This window comes from Pteronotus mesoamericanus, unplaced genomic scaffold (genome assembly GCF_021234165.1).
Source record: "Pteronotus mesoamericanus isolate MK-2021 breed Mesoamerican mustached bat unplaced genomic scaffold, CSHL_Meso_final scaffold_118, whole genome shotgun sequence".
NCBI lineage: Eukaryota > Metazoa > Chordata > Mammalia > Chiroptera > Mormoopidae > Pteronotus > Pteronotus mesoamericanus.
The window spans coordinates 11,213,559-11,234,610 of record NW_026555301.1 but is presented as its reverse complement, the minus strand read 5'-3'; the positions used below and the strand labels follow the sequence as shown (position 1 = coordinate 11,234,610).

General features: G+C 39.5%; 1 protein-coding gene across 1 annotated transcript in view; it reads left to right on the top strand.

Annotated features, from left to right (window-relative positions):
* Positions 1 to 21,052, top strand: part of RAB31 (RAB31, member RAS oncogene family) — a 155,519-nt gene that overhangs the window by 111,498 nt on the left and 22,969 nt on the right. The gene's annotated exons all lie outside the window — the stretch shown is intronic.

The window sequence follows — 21,052 nt, the reverse complement described above, 5'->3', positions numbered from 1 at the left end:
TTGCTAATCCAAATATGTTTAAACCAAAGTTAAATAACAATGAAAAGAGATCTTGCAAAAGCTCTTAACATGGCCTTTGAGAAATTGCTTTTTTTTTGGGGGGGGGTGTTTCAAAAGCTTTGTATCATATTGCATCATGTTGGCTTATAGTAAACAGCCATCGACACCTCTTAATTATTTGTTTTTGTGGAGGCTGGACAAATCTTGAAACTTCCAAGACTTAGTTCAAATGCCTACCTTCTTTACTATAATTCTTAAACAGTTTACTCGTCTAGTATTCCCAGCAGAATTGCCAGCGTGGGCAGGTAGAGATGGCCATTGCTGAAAGAAGGTGCTGTCATCTGACACCATTGAATTATGGTAAAAGATGTGACTTTCAGTTGGCTAAGCCTTGTGTATTGTGGCAGAGCTGATGGGCTAGAATCTAAACAGAAAATTATTTAAACTTGAATGGAATTAATAGGACTCCTGGTTATGTGGAACTAAAACAGATTTGAAATGAATTTCAAGGAATAAAAAGGAATATATTGGAAAGTACTGGTATCCACATGGTAAAAAACAGGCTGCCTTTGGCCCTGGTATGTCATATGTTCCAACTTTAGTCTCTGGCATTGTTTCTCGTCTTATTGCCATGGAAGGATTTCCCACGTCATGATAAGGCATTTGTTGCCATGGGAGGGGATTTGGGTAGTGCAAAGTTATTTGCCTACCATAACCATGAGAAAGGGAGGGTGGCTAGTTTGAAAAATGTAAAGTACAGCCTGGACAGACAAAACATGTTTTGTGACTTGTTGCCTTGGCTACTGGCACCTGAAGACACTATTTCTGAGTGAAATTCTCCTTCTATGCACTGGGTTCTCAGCAGGCATTCTCCTTTGTGCTAGCCAATTCTTATATATACAGTTTTCATAATGCATATTTCATCCATCTCACTTCCAACCATAAATTCACTCACATCTCTTCCATCCCCAATGGGAGACGATTCAAGACCACATCCAGCTGCTACACCTAGTTGTGAGATCGTAGGGCCACTGTCATATCATACGAATCGTGATTTTCTGGGTGAGTCCCTTTCTCCTTTAATTTAGCCTCAGTAAGGTCTGAATGTGGCTTCTCAGAATCCTGCAGTAGTAGTTTAAAGTGTGAAACACAGCCCTGATTGGTGCGGCTCAGTGGGTTGAGTGCCAGACTGCAAACCAAAGAGTCGCCAGTTTGATTTCCAGCCAGGGCACATGCTTGGGTTGGAGGCCAGGTCCCCAGCAGGGGGCCTGTGAGAGGCAACCACCATTGATGTTTCTCTCCCTCTCTTCCCTTCTCTCTAAAAATAAATAAATAAAAATCTTTAAGAAAGATAAACTGCGGAATACATACCTTTTATTATACTCAAAAGTTATTTTAGATGTTACCTGTTATTGAATCATGTAGGAAGAAAGGATTCCCTTTGCAATTCTCCTTCAAACCTCTGATTAAGTCAATAAGGTACTAGTAAATTTAAAATTTTTAAACATTTATTAATATATAAATTAAAATTTTGATTTATTTGATATTTTATAAACCATAAAAGCCATCTGTTTTAAGTGTATAGGTCAATAAGTTTTACCATATTTATGGAGTTGTACAGTCATCATCACATCTAATTTTAGAACATTTCCATCATCCTACAAAGAAACATCATGCCCATTTGCAGTTACTCCCAATTTCCTATAATTTTCTCTTTTGCTTCAGTTAATCTCATGCCGTTTTGTACAGTAACATGCTATATAGCCTTGTACCTAGGAGCAGTAGGCTATACCAGTAGCCCCGCTCTGTAGTAGGCTGTACCCTCAGGTCTGTGTAAGTGCACTCTGTGATGTTGCCACAGTGATGAAATCACCTAATGACATATTTCTCAGAGTGTACCCCTGTTGTTAAGCAGTACATGACTGTAGTTGTCTGCAGAAGGCCCTCAACCTTAGACCTGCTTTTTCTGTGTCTCTGTCTCTCTCTTTTAAAGGGAAAATAGCAAGTAAAAAAATTTGTTAAAAACTTATTAGTCTCAAGCTTACGTGGAACATTCTCTAGGATAAACCAAATACTAAGCCACATAATAAACCTCAATAAATTTAAAATTGTACAAAATAGGTTTTCACATTACAATGGAATTATATTAGAAACCATCAGCAAACATGTGAGGATGGGGAAAAATGATCACTCACAAGTTGCTGGTGTGAATGTAAAATGGTGGAGCCACGTTGGAAAACAGTGCAGCAATTTAAAAAAAAACTATGTATACAATTACCATATGGCCCAGCAATTGCACTGTTGGACCTTTATCCCACAGAAATGAAAACAGGTTTACACAAAACCTGCACATGAATATTTATAGAAGCCTTATTTGTAATTGCCCCAAACTAGAATCATCTCAGATGTCCTTCAAAAGGTGAATGGCTAAACAAACTGGTGTATCCATGTGATGGAATATTACTCAGCAAAAAAGAGAAACAAAACTTATAATGCATGCAACCTGGTTGAACCTCCAGGGGAATTATGCTGAGTGCATAAAGCCAACCCCACAGGTTTCATAATGTATGATTCCATTTATATACCACTTTGAAATGAAAACACTTTAGAAATAGAGGACAAACTATTGGTTGCCAGAGGCTATAGCTAGGGCAGTGTGGGCTGGGGGGAGGGAGGAAAGTGAGCATGGATGTAAAAGGGCAACACAAGCGATCCTTGCCATGTTGGAACTGTTTAGCATCCTCTCTGTGGTGGTGGGCATGTGAACCTACACAGGTGATAAGAGGGTGTAGAACTTCAAACATATATGTGCACACACAAAAACACAGAGTACCAGTAAAACTGGGAAAATCTAAGTAATATAGAGTAAACCAAGGTAATACCCTGTTTGTGACATTAAATTGTAGACTTTTAAAATATGTATTTTATTGATTATACTATTACAGTTGTTTCAGTATTTTCCCCTTTCCCCCTCTCTATCCAGTACATCCATTCCCTTCAGCAACCCCCCACCATGAGTTCATGTCCATGGACCATGCATATAAGTTCTTTGGCTACTCCAATACCTATAGTGTCCTTAACAACCCTCTGTCTATTTTGTACCTACCAATTTGTGCTTCTTAATCCCTGCACCTTTCTCCCCATTCTCCTTCTCCCTCCCAATTTATAACCCTCCAAAAGATCTCCATAACTATGATTCTGTTCCTGTTCTGCTTGTTTTCTTACTTTGCTATTTGGAGTAAGTTATTAATAGTTATGACTTTATTGCCACTTTAATGTTCATAATTTTGATCCTTTTCTTATATAATTCTCTTTAGCATTTCATACACTAATGGCTTGGTGATGATGAACTTCTTTAGTTTTACCTTGCCTGGGAAGCACTTTATCTGCCCTTCTATTTTAAATGATAGCTTTGCTGGGTAGAATAGTCTAGGTTGTAGGTCCTTGCTTTTGATCACTTTAAATACCTCTTGCCAGTCCCTTCTTGCCTGCAAAGTTTCTTTTGAGTATTCAGCTGACAGTCTTATGGGAACTCCTTTGTGGGTAAATATCTGCTTTTCTCTTGCGGCTTTTAAGATTCCCTATTTATCTTTAACCTTTGACATTTTAATTATGATGTGTTTTGGTATGGTCCTGTTTGGGTCCATCTTGTGTGGGACACTCTGTGCTTCCTGGACTTGTATGTCTATTTCCTTCACCAAATCATGGAAGTTTTCTTGCATTATTTTATCAAATAAGTTTTCAGTTTCTTGCTCTTACTGTTCTCCTTCTGGCACCCGTATGATTTGGATGTTGGTACATTTGGAGATGTCCTAGAGTCTCTTTAGCCTATCCTCATTTTTAAAAATTTTTTTCTTCTTGCTGTTCTGATTAAATGCTTTTTCCTTACTTGTATTGAAATTCTCAGCTTCATCCCCTCCACTGTTGGTTCCTCGTAGATTTTTCTTTATGTCAGTTAATGCAAGCTTTATTTTTGCCTGGGTCTTCTTTATGCTGTTAAAGTACCCAATGAGTTCCTGGAACATCCTGATAACCATTGTTTTGAACATGTGCATCTGATAAGTTGCTTATCTCCATTTTGTTTAGTTCTTTTTCTGGAGTTCTGCTCTTTCATTTGGGCCATTTTTTTTTTTTGTCTTCTCAATTCGGTAGCCTCCCTGTGTTTGTTTCTGTGTATTAGGTAGAGTTGCTTTGACTCCCTTTCTTAGTAGTGTGACCTATTATAGAAAAGTGCACCTGTTAAGTTATATGGGCAGAGCCTTAGGTGATAGCCAGGGAAGGGCAACACATGTTACTGCTCTATTGCTCTGTGTGGGCGAGGGCTCAGAGATGGAACAATTCCACTGCCTGGCCTCTGGAGTTTTGTCCAGGAGGAAGCTGTCTCTTGGTGCTTTCCCTGTTGCCAAGGACTTCACTTTCTCCCTGTATGCCACTTGTATCCTTCCAGCTGTTGCCCTGGTGCTAAATTCCAGAGGGGGTGGATCTGGGTGAGTCCTAAGTTCTTTGTGGGTCCTTTACGAGGAATCTCTTCAGAATCATGCAGTTTCTTCCACCACTCCAACCCCCACTAGTTTTTACAGCCAGAAGCTATGGGGACTTATCTTCCTGGCACTGGAGCCCTGAGCTGAGTGGTGTGGGCGTGGGGCTTGTATCTGTCCCTCCCAATTTTTGTACACCACGAGCAGAAGTGGGACCACCCATTCCTGTCTCTGCATCACCCTGCACCACTCCGTGTGTCTGCATGTCTCCACCCCTCCATCTGGATGAATGTGGCTTTAAATCCTTGGTTGTCAGACTTCTGTACAGTTTGGCTTTCTGACAATTCTGGGTGATATTTGTTTTATAGTCTAGTTGTATTTTTTTGTTATAGTTGTGTGAGGAGGCAAGGCATGTTTACCTATGCCTCCATCTTGACCAGAAGTCTCTATAGTATAGATTTTTTTAAACCATACTTTTTCCTTCACCATTTTATCCCCCTTATACTCTCTTCCACCTCCACCTATTCCCCTCCTTTCTGCAATCACCACGCTGTTGTCTGTGTCCATGAGTTCTTTCTCTGTTTCTTTTTTGCTCTATCTCTCTACCTTCCACATCCACTCTCCCAGAGCTGTCAGCCTGCTCTTTATCTATGAGTCTGTCTCTATTTTCCTGTTAGTTCAGTTGGCTCATTAGATTACACATACGAGTTATTTGTCTTTCTCTGACTGACTTATTTCACTTAATGTTCTCCAGGCCCATCTATGCTGTTGTAAAGGGTAAAATTTTTTCTTTTTTATGTCTAAGTACTATTCCATTGTGCAAATATACCAGAGTTGTGTTACCCACACATCTGATGGACACTTGATGATTGTAAATCATCTTGATGATTGTAAATAATGCTGCAGTGAATTTAGGGATGCATATATCCTTTCAGATTAGGGTTTTAGGTTTCTTTGGATAGAGTCCCAGAAGTGGAATCACTGTGTCATAAGGCAGTTCCATTTTTAATTTTTTGAGGTAATTCCATACTGCTTTCCACAGTGGCTGCACCAATATGCATTCACACTAAGAGTGCAAAAGTGTTCCCCTTTCTCTACATCCTCCCTAGCACTTGTTCTTTGTTGATTTATTGATGATAGTCATTCTGACAGGTGTGAGGTGATATCTTATTGTGGTTTTAATTTGCATTTGTCTGATGATTAGTGATGTTGGACATCTTTTCATGTGTCTATTGGCCACCTGTATGTCCTCTTTGGAGGAATGTCTATTCAGGTCCTTTGTCCATTTTTTAATTCAGTTGTTTGGTTTTCTTGGTGTTGAGTTTCATAAATTCTTTATAAATTTTGGGTATTAACCCCTTATCATATTATACCGTAATTTTGCAAAATGTTGCCATTTGGGGAACCTGGGAAAAGTGTACAAGGAATCTATTGCTATTATTTCTTATAACTACATGTGAGTCTACAATTACCTCAATAAAAATTTCAGTGAACAAAAAGCTGATTTAGATAAGAATAACTAAATACTAAAACAGTGGTATATATATGGATATATATTTGAAAATGTATATATATGGATATATATTTGGAAAAATATATATATATGATTAAATAAATTTTAGTAAACATGCTGGGCCAAATGATGAATTTATCCCCAGAACATGTAATGTAGAAAAGTAAAATCGGAGAGCTATATTAAAAACTCCCATTTAGAAAAGGGGAAAGGAGGAGCCTGATGGATTTGTCCCTGCCCAGAGTATAAACTTTCTCCCATCAGATAAGAATAGTCTGTTAAATGATAGGATCTGTGACCCTAGTGGGCATCTGCTTGCTGACACCTCCCATGGCAGTGGAATCAGATTCTTGGTCAACCAGCCTGGCTGCTCCAGATTCTGCCTGCTGGTATGATCTTATTCTGGGCAGTTAGCCAAATCTCTACACTCTAGACCTTATTTAGAACTTGACCTTATTCTACTCTAATCCTTAAAACACTTTGCTTTCCTGTAATTGTCAGACACTATAGTTTATTTTTTACTGGGTGTTGGAGAGGAACTATATCTAGATTTGGTGTGTTGTGTGTGTGTTTGTGTGTGTGTGGAGTGGAACCAGTCTCATCTAACAGACTTTGGTTGTGTAAACTAGTTAATCCTTAAGAGGAACTTTGTTTGCCTTGTGTATTTTGAGTGGGTACTGAAATTTAAATGGAATGAAGTCCCTAAACTTGACTCAGCCCACTTGAGGCATTTGTGTGCAGACGTGCCTCGCAGAGGAGATGCCCTGTCCGTAGGGTGGTGTGTTTCATATTCATGATGTTCCAGAAGATGATATAAAGGTTTGACCACACTATCCAGAACGAAAGGCCTTCAATGGCATCTAGTTGAGTAAATTCAGGATTTGTAGTTTTGATTTTTTTATACTTCTCATCTTTGTAAGAGATCTTCCTAGGTATCTTGAAGAAATTCTAGACAAAAATCTCCCTGTGCCCAAATTATTGTGACGTTGGAGTAATGTGTAGTCTCTTAAGTCTGAGGTGAGGAAGCAAGCTAGAATTGGTGCTAGTGTACATGAGAAGGCTGTCCTGAGCTTGCACACAGTAGGTGCTCAGTGGATATCACTTCCCTACTTTTCTGCAGCTCCCCTCCTCCCCAGTGAAGAAGAGAAGCTCTGGTAATGGCTTCGGAGGAGGAGAGAGTTCCATCCTTGATGGGGCCTAGAAAACAGGGCTAACCCCTCCTTCCTACCATCTGCTGATGCAGAGGTAGGGATTGCAGAGTTGTGGACATTTTAGTGATGCACAGGGTTGGGAGAAAGTAAGAGAATCTCGACTGGAGTATAGAACCTGGGCAACAGCTGACTTGAAGAGCATGGGTATCTCAGAGCAGAGAGAGTAAATGGTGCGAGTTGCCTAACTCAGATGGCAGGAGAAGCTGGCATGAGTCTGTGGCGGGTCACCAAATTTCTGAATAATTAATGAGTGGCATGGGGCTAATTCCAGTGGCCCTAAGGAGGGCAGATTTGGCCTGGGGTCTAGATAAGACAAACTTTCTTCAGAGAAAGTCTGAGGAGCCCAGCAAGAGATTGCCCGGCCTTATCTTGAGTCTGGTGGAAGAATTGGAGTAAGGAAGTCTTGAGAAGAAGAAAATGAAATAGGTCACCCTGCTGCAGTAGTTTTAAAAGTTCCATGAACATAAAAATGATGTAGAGCACTTGTTAAAAATTCAGATGCCAGGATCCAGCTCCAGAGATTCTGATTCAATAGGCAGTGGTGGGCTGGGGACAAGTGCATTTTAAAAAGTGCTTTCTTTTACAAGTGGTCCACTGGCCATACTTGGAAAAGCATTGCCTTAGGTGAAAGGAATTTACGGTAGGGAAGAAGGAGGATGTCCTGGAACTGAGCCATGGATCTGTGCAGGTCTCCACAGGCCACACCTGCCTGGGCTTCCCTCTCACCCTTCAGACCTCATGGAGAGTGGAAGCAGTGTCTTATCATCACTCAGGATCCTGAAGCAGTAATTTGGTCTCTCCAAGGATTGAAACTCTTCCTGACATGCTTGATCATTTGGACATTGGCCTTTCTCCAGTGTATTCTAATTTGACTTACTCTTCAAGCTCAAGGGTCTCTTGCTGGCTTTTCTTTGGAATTCCACCACTTAACTGGCATCTCTAGGGCTGTGAACAAATCAGAAAGGAACGGGGAGAATCATGAAGAAGTGCTGATGGGAGAAAAGCTCTCAGGACTAATTTATATTATCTTGCAAATGATAGCAATGAAAAGTTACCTAACAAAAGTGATAGTGGAAATTAGGGGTTTAGGAGTGAGGGAACCTTCTCTTCAGAGGTGGTCGGTAATGACCTGGGGGAGGCTCTTTGTCACTGGCCCTTTCTCCCCAAATTTTCTCCTATCCTCACAAATACAGCCCCAGAGGTCATCAGGGACTCTCTGTGTTCTCTCCTCTTCTGAGAAATGAACTCATGGGCTCTAAAATCTTATATAAACCCTTCTGCTATCTCAAAAGAAATGGTGAGAGAGATTGGCAGACCTGCTGCCGGTGAGTGAGGATTTGTTCCCTGGAGTGGAGGTTGTACTCTGGGAAAGGAGCATCTGAGGGTAGAGGTGAAACGGGTGGGACAGAAGGGAGGAAATTTGTCCTATTAGTTTTCACTCATTCAATTAGCAATTCATTTTTGGTAGTTCCTTTGTGTGAAGAAAGTACTATGGGAAGTACATGAAAAGAGAAGAAAATATTTTCCTTTGAGCTATTTACTTCTCTTTGGGGACCCAAGAGTAGTACCTGTGGGAGGAAAATATCTAATGAGCAATACAAGACTGCGTTTAATAGAATTCAAAGGTCATGGTGCAAAAAGGACAAAAGGATTCAGGAAAGAGAAAGTTTGTAATTATCTATAGTAATTTGGAAAGGCTTGCTCTGGGATGAAGTGTGTTGCAAGCTGGGCTGTTAAGGATGAGTTATGTGAGAGGAAATTCCAGGCAGGGAGAAAATGAACAAAGGCATGGAGATGGGACGGAGTTTGACACAGTTATGGACAAAGGGTCATCAAGAGCATCTACCTGATGGCTTGCCCTGGGAAAAGAAGGAAAAGATAGCTAGAGTGTAAGAAGATAGTTTGTGAATGACTTAAAAGTATGCAGAGTGGTTTGGGCTTGATGTGCCAGGCCAGGATGGCAAACTCCAGATGCTCTTGCATCCTCCTTCTCTACCTCTCAAACCCTTGGCACTACTGCCCATCAGTCGTAGTGCCACTGAACAGGGGGCCTGGCCCTGAATAGGTCTGCCTAGGGCCAGCTGGTAGTGTGTGGGTTCTTGACTTCATGTGGGAAAGATTCCACAACATGAGCCCAGGTAACTATGAGGGTATGTTAATTAAAGCTGGGGACAGTGAAATAAGGAAGGGCTTAGCATAGAAGAAACAACAGGAGCACCTAGGCTGGGCTGCCTTGGCTCCCCTGGGAGCTTAGGAGATGCATGCCTGTGGGAGAAGAGGTGGGGGAAGAAAAGGGAGAAGGGAGTGTGTGAGCTTGCTCCCCAGAGGGGAGCGCTTTGTCCTTTGCCTTGAGTTTTTATCCCTGTCTTGTAGGTGGAGAATTTTAGGGGAGGCCGTAGGGGATAGTTTCAGAATAGTCATCAGTTTTCCAGGTGTGCTTTTTCAGGGTCATGTTCCTCACTGATTGGTCAGTAGCAGGGCAGGAGGTCTAGTCATAGCTGCTCCTGGCTCTGCCCACCTGTTTTTGCTGCTTTTCTGGGCCTGGAACTGATCTCTAGGGAGGTGACTTTTTGTGTCTGGCTGTAAATTGTTTGTCCAGTTTGTTCAGCTGTCTATCTTAGTTTCCCTGTTGCACTTGTCCTGGCTTACTGGCCTGTCTCAATAGCGCTGGCTTTTCCTGAATCTGTTGCGGCCGGAGGCTCCTTCTTAACACAATGAATGCTCCCTGTAGTCACCACCAGTTAAAGAGATTAAATCTATTTGCCAATCCCCACATATGCTGTGAGAGCATTCTGCATTCCTGAGCAAGTAAGGGTTCATGCAATTTCCTATGTAATCCAGAGATAGAGATAGAGATAGAAAATGGGGTGGTAGCCAGACTTTGCAGCCTAAATGTCCCTTCTACAGCTTCTTGAAATACACACCAACCAAGTGAGAAATCACCATACATCTGTTGTTTCAAATTTTGGGTAAAGTTGAGGTCTTAAATAGATTAAAAATACATTTGGAAATACTTTTACTAAGAATGCATAAATTGCTTTTATTTTTTACATGTGACTCCAAAACTCATTCCATTGCTATAGTGGGCCATAAATGGATATAGGAAGCTTTTTAAAATTATGCAAACCAAATAAGAGAACTTGAGATGCTGGATAATAAAAATCCAACTTATTCTAAATACTAAAAAGTAAAAGTAAGAGCACAAAAGCCAATGAATGTCAAAAGCCACTAAAAGGTCTGGAAATATCATGGCCAGTGTTAAAAGGCACACAGAATTTTCTTTACATGAGATGAGGAGACAGAGTAGAGGCTGTGTTGTTAAAATGTGTGTTTTGTACTCCAAGATGTGCCACGCCTTCCCGTGTTTCTACCTTCTGATGCTGTGCAGGTTGCCGAGCCCACGTCTGCTCACTGTTGTCAAGCAAGATGCCAGGAACTAAGGACTGAGTTCCCCAGGGAGCCAAACAAGGCATCCAGAACCTCTCTTTCTCAGTTACAATGAAGAATCTGTAAAACATTTATGTATATTTTAAAGAATACTATGAGTTTTAAAGAATAAAATGAACAGCTATGTAACTGAGTGAGCTTCCCTCCCGAGTTGTATCTGTATCTCTTTCTTTCCACCCAGAAGTAACTACCACTCTGACTTTTGTAAATATTTGGTTTTCTTTATACCTTACCATCCATGTTTGAGTTTCTAAGTGACAGATTCAAGTTTGCCTGTTTTTGAACTTTCTATAAATTGAATAACCCTCTATGTATTATACGATGACTTGTTGCTTGCACTCAACATACCTGGAAAATTCATGCGAATGACTGTTAGCTGCATTTTGTACATTTTCATGGCTGTGCACTGTTCATGGTTGACCTGTCCATCTTACTGTTGATGGTTATTGGAATTACTTCTGGTTTGGTGGTACGATGAACATTGCTTCCTGAACATGCTTGAAAATCTCTTAGTGCCTCCTGTGTGTAAGCATTTCACTAGATTCTGGTTTATACAAGTTTAATTACTGAGTCACTGAGTGTGCACATGGTCAGTTTTGCTCCGTAATACCAGTGTTTTCCGAAGTGGATATCAGTGATGTCTGAGACTTCCTGTTTCACCAAACCTTAGTAAGATGTTAGAGTATGGAGTGATATCTGCAATTTCAGTTTGCATTTTCCAAGTTACCAATAAAATTGGCATCTTTTAAAGTATTTTTTGGTCAGTCAAGCAAGTTTTCTCTTATGTGAAGAGTCTGTTTAAGTCTTTGCTACTTTTTCTATTTTAAAATATGTATATTTAATGCTATTCCTTTGTCATATGTATGTGTTGCAATATCTTCTTCAAATTTGTCTCATGTTTTCACTTTATGTTGCCTTTTTATTATCAGAAATCATCAGTTTCTATGTAGTAGAATGTATTCATTTTTTCCTTTATGCTTTTTTTGGTGGGAGGAAGAGAAGAAAGATGGTCTTATTTAAGAAATTTTCTATACCTCAAAGATAATGAAGATATGTCCCTATTTTGATCATCTTTTAAAAATTTTACAGTTTGGTTTCCAATCTGTCTTTAAATCACCTGGAGTTGATTTTGTATATATGCTGTGTAGTTTTTCCTGTAGAGCTATCCAGTCGTCTCAGCATTGTTGGCTGTAAAGTCCATTCTTTCCCCACTGATGTTGTAGTACCACCTCTGTCAGGTAGCATGTGGCTCATGTGCATGGGCCTGTTTCTCAGGCTCTCTGTTCTGTTCTGTCGGCCTAATTATGCATCTTTATACCAGTGCTACACTGCCTTATTTATTTCAGCTTTACTAGAAATTTTGATAAATGTCCTGGACTTAAGATATCTGGAGCCTCTTTAGCCAGTTGTTTTTTGGCCCCAGAGAAGTTTCAAGAGAGTGAACGGCATGGATTTGAATATGTGTACTGGGGTCTGCTGGAGATTAGGAGGGTGTTCAGGCCCGTGTCTCCATGTGGTGAGGTTATGTGTGTTGGAGGGTATGTTCATTTTAATGGTTTATTTTTTTAAAATAATAAATTTAGAATAATTTCATATTTTAAAATAATTTCATATTTATAGAAAAGTTGGAAACATAGTACAGAGAGTTCCCATATATCCCACATTTAGTTTATCCTGTTGTTAACATCTTACATTATTACAGCAACTTTGTCACAATTAAGGAGCTTTATAAATTTTTTATTATTAACTGAAGTCCATACTTAGATTTCATTAGTTTTCCCCTAATATTCTTAACTTTTAATGTTGTTGCTGTTGTTTTAGGATCCAATCCAGGATATCATATTATATTTAATGGTGAAGTCTCTTTAGGCTCTTCTGGGCTGTGACAGTTTCTCAGACTCCCTTTATTTTGGTGACTTTTGACAGTTTTAACGAGTACTAGACAGATACTTTGGAGAGTATCTCTCAATTAGGATTTGTCTGATGTGTTTCTCGTGATTAGACTGGGGTTATATGTTTTGGGGAGGAAGACACTGAGGTAAAGTGCTACTTTATTACTTTATCACATCGTATTTAATCACATCAAGAGTTCATATTATCAACACACCTTACCATTCATGATATTGACCTTGACCACCTGGTTGAGACACTGGTTGTCAGGTTTCTCCACCATAAAGTCACCTCTCACTTCTTTTTCTTGCTGTGCTCCTTGGATGGAAGTCTTTGGCACAGCCCACACTTGGGGTGGGGACTGTGCTCCATCTCCTTGAGGGAGGGACATCTAAATGAGTTATTTAGGACTTCTGGCCAAGATGGAGATGCAGGTAGATACACTTTGCCTCCTCTCACAACCGAAAGAAGGACAACAAATAATAACCAGAACTTCCAGAAAATTGAACTGTTTGGAAGTCTGACAACCAAGGAGCTAAAGAAGAAACATTCGTCCAGACCCATGGGAGGGGTGGAGAGGATGCACAGCCGGGCAGCAGCGGGAGGACTGGGTGGGCAAGGTGGCAGCTGGCAGTGGGGGTTGTCCCACATTTGCATGCAGGTTAACTGGGAGGAACAGCTGGGGAGCAAGACTGACTGCGCAGTCCAAAGTTCCATTGTGGGAAAAGAAAGCCTCAAAACCTCTGGAGGTAAAAATCTGTGGGGGTTCTGGCATCAGGAGAAACTCCCAGCCTCACAGGAGAGTCCTTTGGAGAGACCCACAGGGTCCTAGAACATACTCAAACCCACCCCTCCGGGAATCTGCACCAGAAGGCCCCAGTTTGCTTGTGGGTAGCAGGGGAACTGACTGAAAGCCCATGGAGAGCTGAGCAAGCTGCATTACTCCCTCTTAAACCCCTGCCCCACAGAGAGTGTCACAACACAGCCACCTGGGTTGCCCCACCCTGGCGAATACCTAAGGCTTCTCCCCTTCCAGCATACCAGGCACGCTGAGACAAAGAAATATGGCCCAAATGAAAGAACAGATCAAAGTTCCCAAAATAGAACTAAGCAATGAACAGATAGCCAACCTATCAGAGGCACAGTACAAAACACTGGTAGTCTGGATGCTGACTGAACTGGTTGAGTATGGTCACAACTGGAGGAAAAAGTGAAGGCAACGCAAAGTGAAATAAAGAAAAATATACAGCGAACCAACAGTAAAGGGAAGGAAACCAGGACTCAAATCAACGATTGGTTGCAGAAGAAAGAGAAAAACCAGAACAGAATTCAAAAAAATGAGGAGAGGCTTAGGAACCTCTGGGACACTTTAAACATTCCAACATCCAAATCATAGGGTGCCAGAAGGAGAAGAGGAAGAGCAAGGAATTGAAAACTTATTTGAAAAAATAATGAAGGAGAACGTCCCCAATCTGGCCAAGGAAATAGACTTGCGGGAGATCCGGGAAGCTCAGAGAGTCCCAAACAAGTTGGACCCAAGGAAGCACATACCAAGGTGCATCATAATTCTATTACTCAAGATTAAAGATGAGAGAAGTTAAAGCAGCAAGAGAAAAGGAGACAGCCACTTACAAAAGAGTTCCCATAAGACACTCAGCTGATTTCTCAAAAGAAACCTTGCAGGCCAGGAGGGGCTGGCAAGAAGTATTCAAAGTCAAGAAGGGGAAGGACCTACATCCAAGATTACTCCATCCAGCAAAGCTGTCATTTAGAATAGAAGGGCAGATAAAGTGCTTCCCAGATAAGGTCAAGTTAAAGGAGTTCATCATCACCAAGCCCTTATTATATGAAATGTTAAAGGGACTTATCAAAGAAAAGAAAATCAACACTATGAACAGTAAAATTACAGGAAACTCACAACTATCAGCAACTGAACCTAAAAAGAAAAACAAAATCAAACTAAGCGAACAACTAGAACAGGAACAGAATCATAGAAATGGAGATCAGAGGGGAGGGGGAAGGGGAAGAATTGGGGGAAAGGTACAGGGAATAAGCAGCATAATTAGTAGGTACAAAAGAAGCAGGGAGAGGTTAAGAATAGTATAAGAAATGGAGAAGCCAGAGAACTTGTATGTATGATCCGTGGAATGAACTAAGGGGGCTGGGCGGGGGGAATGCTGGTGAGAGGGGGTGTGCAGGGTGGAACGGAATAAATGGGAGGAAAAAAATGGGACAACTGTAATAGCATAATCAATAAGATATATATTTTTTTTAAAAAGGAAGAAAGTAAACTCACCTAGAATCCCACCAAAATAAAAGTTATTTGAAATTATTCTGCAGGTGAAATTTGTCTCTTCTCTCCTTTATTTATTCAATCACTTATTTATATAGGTATGGACTCATGCGTATTTATTTTATACTTTGGTTTTTAATGCAATGCAGTGTTACTTAAATTGTTGCTCAAGTTGTTGCAGCTTTGGCCACTGGCAACTCTGTTGTCTCCTGTGTTCCTTTAACATATGCTTATCTTTTTGGTTTTTGAGTGCTTCCTTACTTTTTGGTACAAGACATTCCATACTTATCTTACATATTTTAGGATACAGCCTTAGGATCAGCCATGTCTCCAAGCAGCCCAGGTTCCTTTTGGAGAATGGTATTTAGAAACTACTATCTGGGCTGGGTGTGTTTGTTGCTTCTCAGGTGTCATTGGTTATAGGACCTTTCAGTGAACAGAAGTATATGTATGCTAACTTAAATGTACACACATATCTGTAGTTATTTCTGTATCTAGATTAAGATGATACATTCATACTGATGACTTGATTTTAATCCAGAGCCACATGACACATTCTAACCTTTCATGTGTAGATGAGGGATGTTTTAAAAAGTCATCAATTAATGTATGACTAAGCAGAATGGTAAGCTTTTGTTCATGGAGACTTTCTATAGATACAGTAATCTTTTCCCTTTCATTTTCCTTGCTACTCAACAGTTTCAGAGTTTCAAAGTGTAACTTCTATTAAGAATTACAAAAGTAACAGTGATTACTATATTGTTTCTCATAAGAAGTGTGAACAGGATCCATGAGGGAGAATAATTTCTGAACTACCAAGAAAAAATGACAGCTGATTTGATTTTGCTCAGAGGAATTGAAGCTAATGATTCTTTCCAGTGGTTCTCTCTGGCCTCTTCAGGACTAGCCTAAATTTCTGTCCAGAGAAGGGTTATTAAGAAACCAAGGAATGGTCAGGTTCCCCAGGAGATCCTATGTTTTCTGTTCAGTCCTCATTTGATCTAAATTCTGACACTTTTCCTGAGAAGCAATCCATTTAAGTCTATGTACCTGACACTGCTTGTTAGAACTTGACACCAGGAATTTGGCCCCAGGTGAAGAGTAATTATGGGCACACATTAATAAGCAGGCAAGGCCCCATGGGAACAGAAATTCTTCCCAGGGTACACATATCAAGAGCTTTAACTGATCACTGTAAGTTATTGTCCAATCAGAAATTAATTGTGAAGGTGATAATTATTTTTTTTTCCTTTTTTAAAAAGTTCATTTTAGTTTTAATTCCACCTTACAGGTAAATCAATCCAAACATCTAAAAGAAATGGGATTTTAAAAAAATTGTGCTGCTTTAATTATTGCTAAAATGGTGCCTCATCTTTGTGTTACACAAATATCTTGGATATTTAAATAAAATAACGAGCTAATGGGTGTACAACAAGCCCTGATTATTCAATTCCGTGGCGGTCTGAGGGGGTGGGGAAGACTGAGACTGCTTCATGGCACACCGCAGCCTCTGCAAACAGCCTGCAGACTTCCTCTGCTAGATTTTGATGGAATGTTGTGAGTGGTTTCCATTGCTTTTGGCTAGAATACCTTAAACATGTGGGATGGTTTTGACAAAAAATAATTCCACCAGACATTTGACAGCTGTCTCCTGCTCATTGTTGGCTTGCTACTTACTCATGGCCTGCTTAGGTGGTTGTTTAAGCCTGACTTTAGAATGGGGCTGTGGCTGGAGCAGAGAGTAAAAATACAGGGTAAACATTTTAAAATGAAATGTTAACTGTTGTATTCCAGGAGTTAAGAATAATATAACTTTTGTTATGTTGCTGTTATGGTGTTTCAGAAATACAATGTACATAGCTAAAACCTACCTGAACCACCAAAGATCTTGTTTGGGAAGAGTCTGGAAAATTGTATAGTCGTGTATTGCTTAACAATGGGGATATGTTCAGATAAATGCATCATTAGTGAATTTCATCCCTGTGTGAACATCATAGAGTATACCTGCAACCTAGATGGTAAGCCTGCTACACACCTAGGCTATATGGTACAGCCTATTGCTCCTAGGCAACAAAACTATACAGCATGTTACTGAACTGAATACTGTAGGCAGTTGTAACACAATGTTAAGTGTTTGTCTAAACATAGAAAGGGTATAAAAGATAAAAAACAATTCATCTGTATAGGGCACTTACCCTGAATGGAGCTTGCAGGACTGGAAGTTGCTCTGGATGAGTCAGTGCGTGAGTGGTGAGTGAATGTGAAGGCTGGGGCATTACCGTGCACAGCTTAGGCTTTATAAATACAGTACACTTAGGCTATACTAAATTTATTATGATTTTTTTCTTCAGTAATAAATTAACCTTAGTTTATTATAACATTTTTACTTTATAAACAAAATTAAAAAGCTTTTTGACTCTTACAGTAGCACTTAGCTTAAAACACAAACACATTGTACAGTTGTACGCGTGTATTTTCTTTCTGTACATCCTTATTCTATAAACTTTTTCTATTTTTAAAATTATTTATTGATTTTTTTTCCTTTTAAAACCTTGCGTTGTTGTTGTTAAAAACTAAGACAAATACACACGTTTGCCTAGGCCCACACAGAGTCGGGGTCACCAGTATCACTGTCCTCCATCTCCACATCGTATCCCACTGGGAGGTCTTCAGGGGCAACAACGCGCATGGGGCTGTCATTGCCTATGATAACAATGCTTTCTTCTGGAACCCCTCCTGAAGGACCTGCCTGAGGAGGTGTCACTCTTTTCAGAAATATTTCCATGGTGGTTTGTTTGGCTTGTTTCCTCTTTCCATCATAGATTGGCTTATAAGCAGAAAGAGCATCATGAGCATTCCTTTCTATTAATGAAAACCTTTTGGTGTTGGGGGATGGGGAAATCTGTTTTCAAACTTTTAAGAAGCTTGTTTCCATTTGCAAAAGCTTCTGCTAAACTTTTCACTGTGAATTTTCTTGGACGCTTTTATTCTTTTTCTTCTACCGCTGTTTTATTTTATCTCCTATCTTCTTCAGCTATGAATTCCTGTTTGAGTTCCAACAATTCTTCATTCACCAGTTCCTCAGGAACTATCTCTAGAAGCTCCTCAATGTCATCCTCATCCACATCCAGGGGAAACCTGTTTGCCATCCCAACCACAGCCTTGTTGATTTTTGCACTCTTTGTGCTCTGATGTTACAACAGCTACAACATCACTAGCTGATATAAGCTTTTTCAGCTCCGTTATAATCTTATGGGACCCCCATTGTATACACAGTTGGTCATTGATTCAAACATCGTTATATTGCATATGACTGTATATGTCATTTTGTCCTAGGTATTGTCATCTTAATACACATTTCTAAACTCTGGTCTTCATAATGTCAGATTATGAAAAGACTGCAAAAATATTAAACTCAGACTACTCCTCTAAAAGACTTATTCTCAATCTGTAGAATGCATAAGAAACTGTTGGGAAGTTGCTAAAATGCATATTTCTGGGACATGCCCAGTAGACATTTTGGTTCAGTAGGTCTGGGGCACCAGGACCTTCATGTCTAACAAACCTCAAATGGTCACTGGAATAGGTGTCTGCAGAACCCACCTGAGAATGATGTCCTAAAAGATTCATGGAATGTCCTCTGAAGATGTCTAGAGAAGGCTTAGTTAGGATTGTTATATGACAGAGGAGTACAGGAATCTTGGATGTTTGTCCTCATTTTGTCTCTTTGCTTTTAGCATCAAAGTGTTTTTTTTTAAACTTATGTGTTTAATTTTGGGGGAAAGTGAGGACTTTTGTGCATCTGCTATATGTGGAAACTTCTTAGATGTGGTTGTTCTGTAGTTAACCATGGCCTTTTTGGAATCACATGCTTATTCTACCAACAATGTATGAACATTTCTCTCTCTCAGCATTAGCACTGCAGATGTTAAACATTTTTATTTTGACCATCCTGACACATGAAAATGTGATCCTCATTTTCATGTGAATTTCTTTTAATTGCATGACAGTTGCAGGATTAGGAAAGATTATCAACTCAATAACTATTCTTCACCTATATACAAGTAATAAACAATTAAAAAATCAACTAGATGTTAAAACCCTCTTTATAATGGCAATACAAATTTAAATACCTAGTAATCAACTTTTTTGGCATGTGTTTCATTTTTAAACGTTTGAAGTATCTTAATTCCAAAAAAAGAATTTAGCAAAGAGTGAGCAAGAGTTATAACAGATAAAACTTTACAACTCTATGGTAGGACATAAAAGAAGACTTAAATAAATGAAAATGTGTACTTACTCCTTGGATAGGAAAGCTCCACATTGTAAGAATATCAGTTTGTTCTAAATTAAACCACGAATTCACTGAGATTCCAAATTACCAAAATGACATTTTACAAAGGGTTTTACAAAATGATCCTAAAATTCATCTAGGAAAATAAAACAGGCAAAAATAGTATTGGCAGGACTAATCCCAGCAGATATAGAATTATATTTTAATGATTTAGTAACAAAACAATATAGCATTGTCACAGAACTAGACAGACAATCAATGAACAAAGTAGAGACTCACGAAATAGAGTGAAGTACATAGAAAGATTTAGTATATGATAAAGATGATATTTAAAATAAGTATAATAAAAGGATAATTCAATAAATCAGTTAAAGATAATTAACTGGTCATAGGGAAATATAGATTCAAAATGAACCAGGATTTAAATGTAAATGAAAAGCCATAAAAGTTAGAGAAAGGAGGTGAATTTTTAAAATAATCTTGGAACTCAGAAGTCAGAGAGATAAATGATCAATAAGTCTGACTCATAAAAAACTTCTGTGTGGCAAAAATACCACAAACCAGATTAAACACAAATGAAAAGCTGAAGGAAATTTGGAAAATATATTACAAAGGGCTCGGTTCTTTTTTTTTTTTTTTTTTTAAACTACATGCTTTTTTTTTATTGTTCAAATACATTTGTCTCCATTTTCCCACTACCACCTGCCCCTGCCCTCCTTCCCCCTCCCTCCCCCCCCCCAAATCCTTTTCCACGTTGGCTTTGTCCATGGGTCCTTTATACACTTTCCTTGACTTGACCTTCTTTAATGTGCAAAGAGCACTTTCAAATAAATAAATTTAAAAAAAATCAAACAACCCAAACCAAAGTGGCAAAGAATATGTACAGGAATGTCACAGAACAAGAAATATTTATGCCTTATGAAAAATTGCTCATCATCTTTAAACAAAAGTTACTCAGGATTAATATCAGGTTTCTCCCATGGTGAGAGGACTTTAAAATTTGTTACAGTTTGACTTTTTATGTGATTTATGAAAATTAATGTATTTAACAAGTTGTCTGATACAGCCTGTGTTCCTGCATTCATCTATAGAACAGTAAAAACTAGGCTGGGAGCCTTCCTGGGCTGTGAAATGAAGGGGTTGAGTCAGACATACCTATGAAAGGCCTTCAAAGTCTGAAGTAGGTTGAACCTTTTATTTACTTGTTTCCCCTATTTGCATTATTTCCTCAATCTTTTTGGCATTCTCTAAGAATGCTGCCATCCCATCATCCTTGCTGATGGAGCTTTGTAAAGATTTATTAAAGAGACACTGATACAACACTCAATATGTGCCAGGTATTGTTTTGAGCACTTTATAATACCAACTTACTTAACATTTAAAATTGTTACAAAGCATTCATCCCATCTGGTAGAACGAGGAGCATAAGACCTGAGGGAAGTGACCATTAAGGAGCTGTGTATTGAAGAAGAAAATAATTTTACTTCTCTAGCAGCACACTTTAACTACCTTTTGCACTCCAGCTACTTCCTAAGCCATCTGTGAAAGATTCTGAACTAAAACCTGTGGCTAGAACATAACTTCTGCATAGGTGGGCTCAGTGGAAGTCACCTGTCTCCACTGACTTTCATAAGGAACCCATGGAACTCAACATTGCCAGTGAACTCCTAGGAAGAACAGGGCATTATTCTACCTTAGACTGCTGGTTTGATTCCTCTCCTTCACAGGTAGGCTTCGGGAATGCCTCTTGGTGTACCTGTCCCCCTGTGTCCCTTCCATCAGTGGAGGAGAATCAAGGAGAATTAAATAGCCCTGGAATTAGAATGTGAGAATGAGTCAGCTGCTATGTTGCCAGATTCCACCCACGATCAACAAAACAAGGAGCCTTATTGAGCAACACAGCCAGTTGAAAAGTCTGGGGCCTAA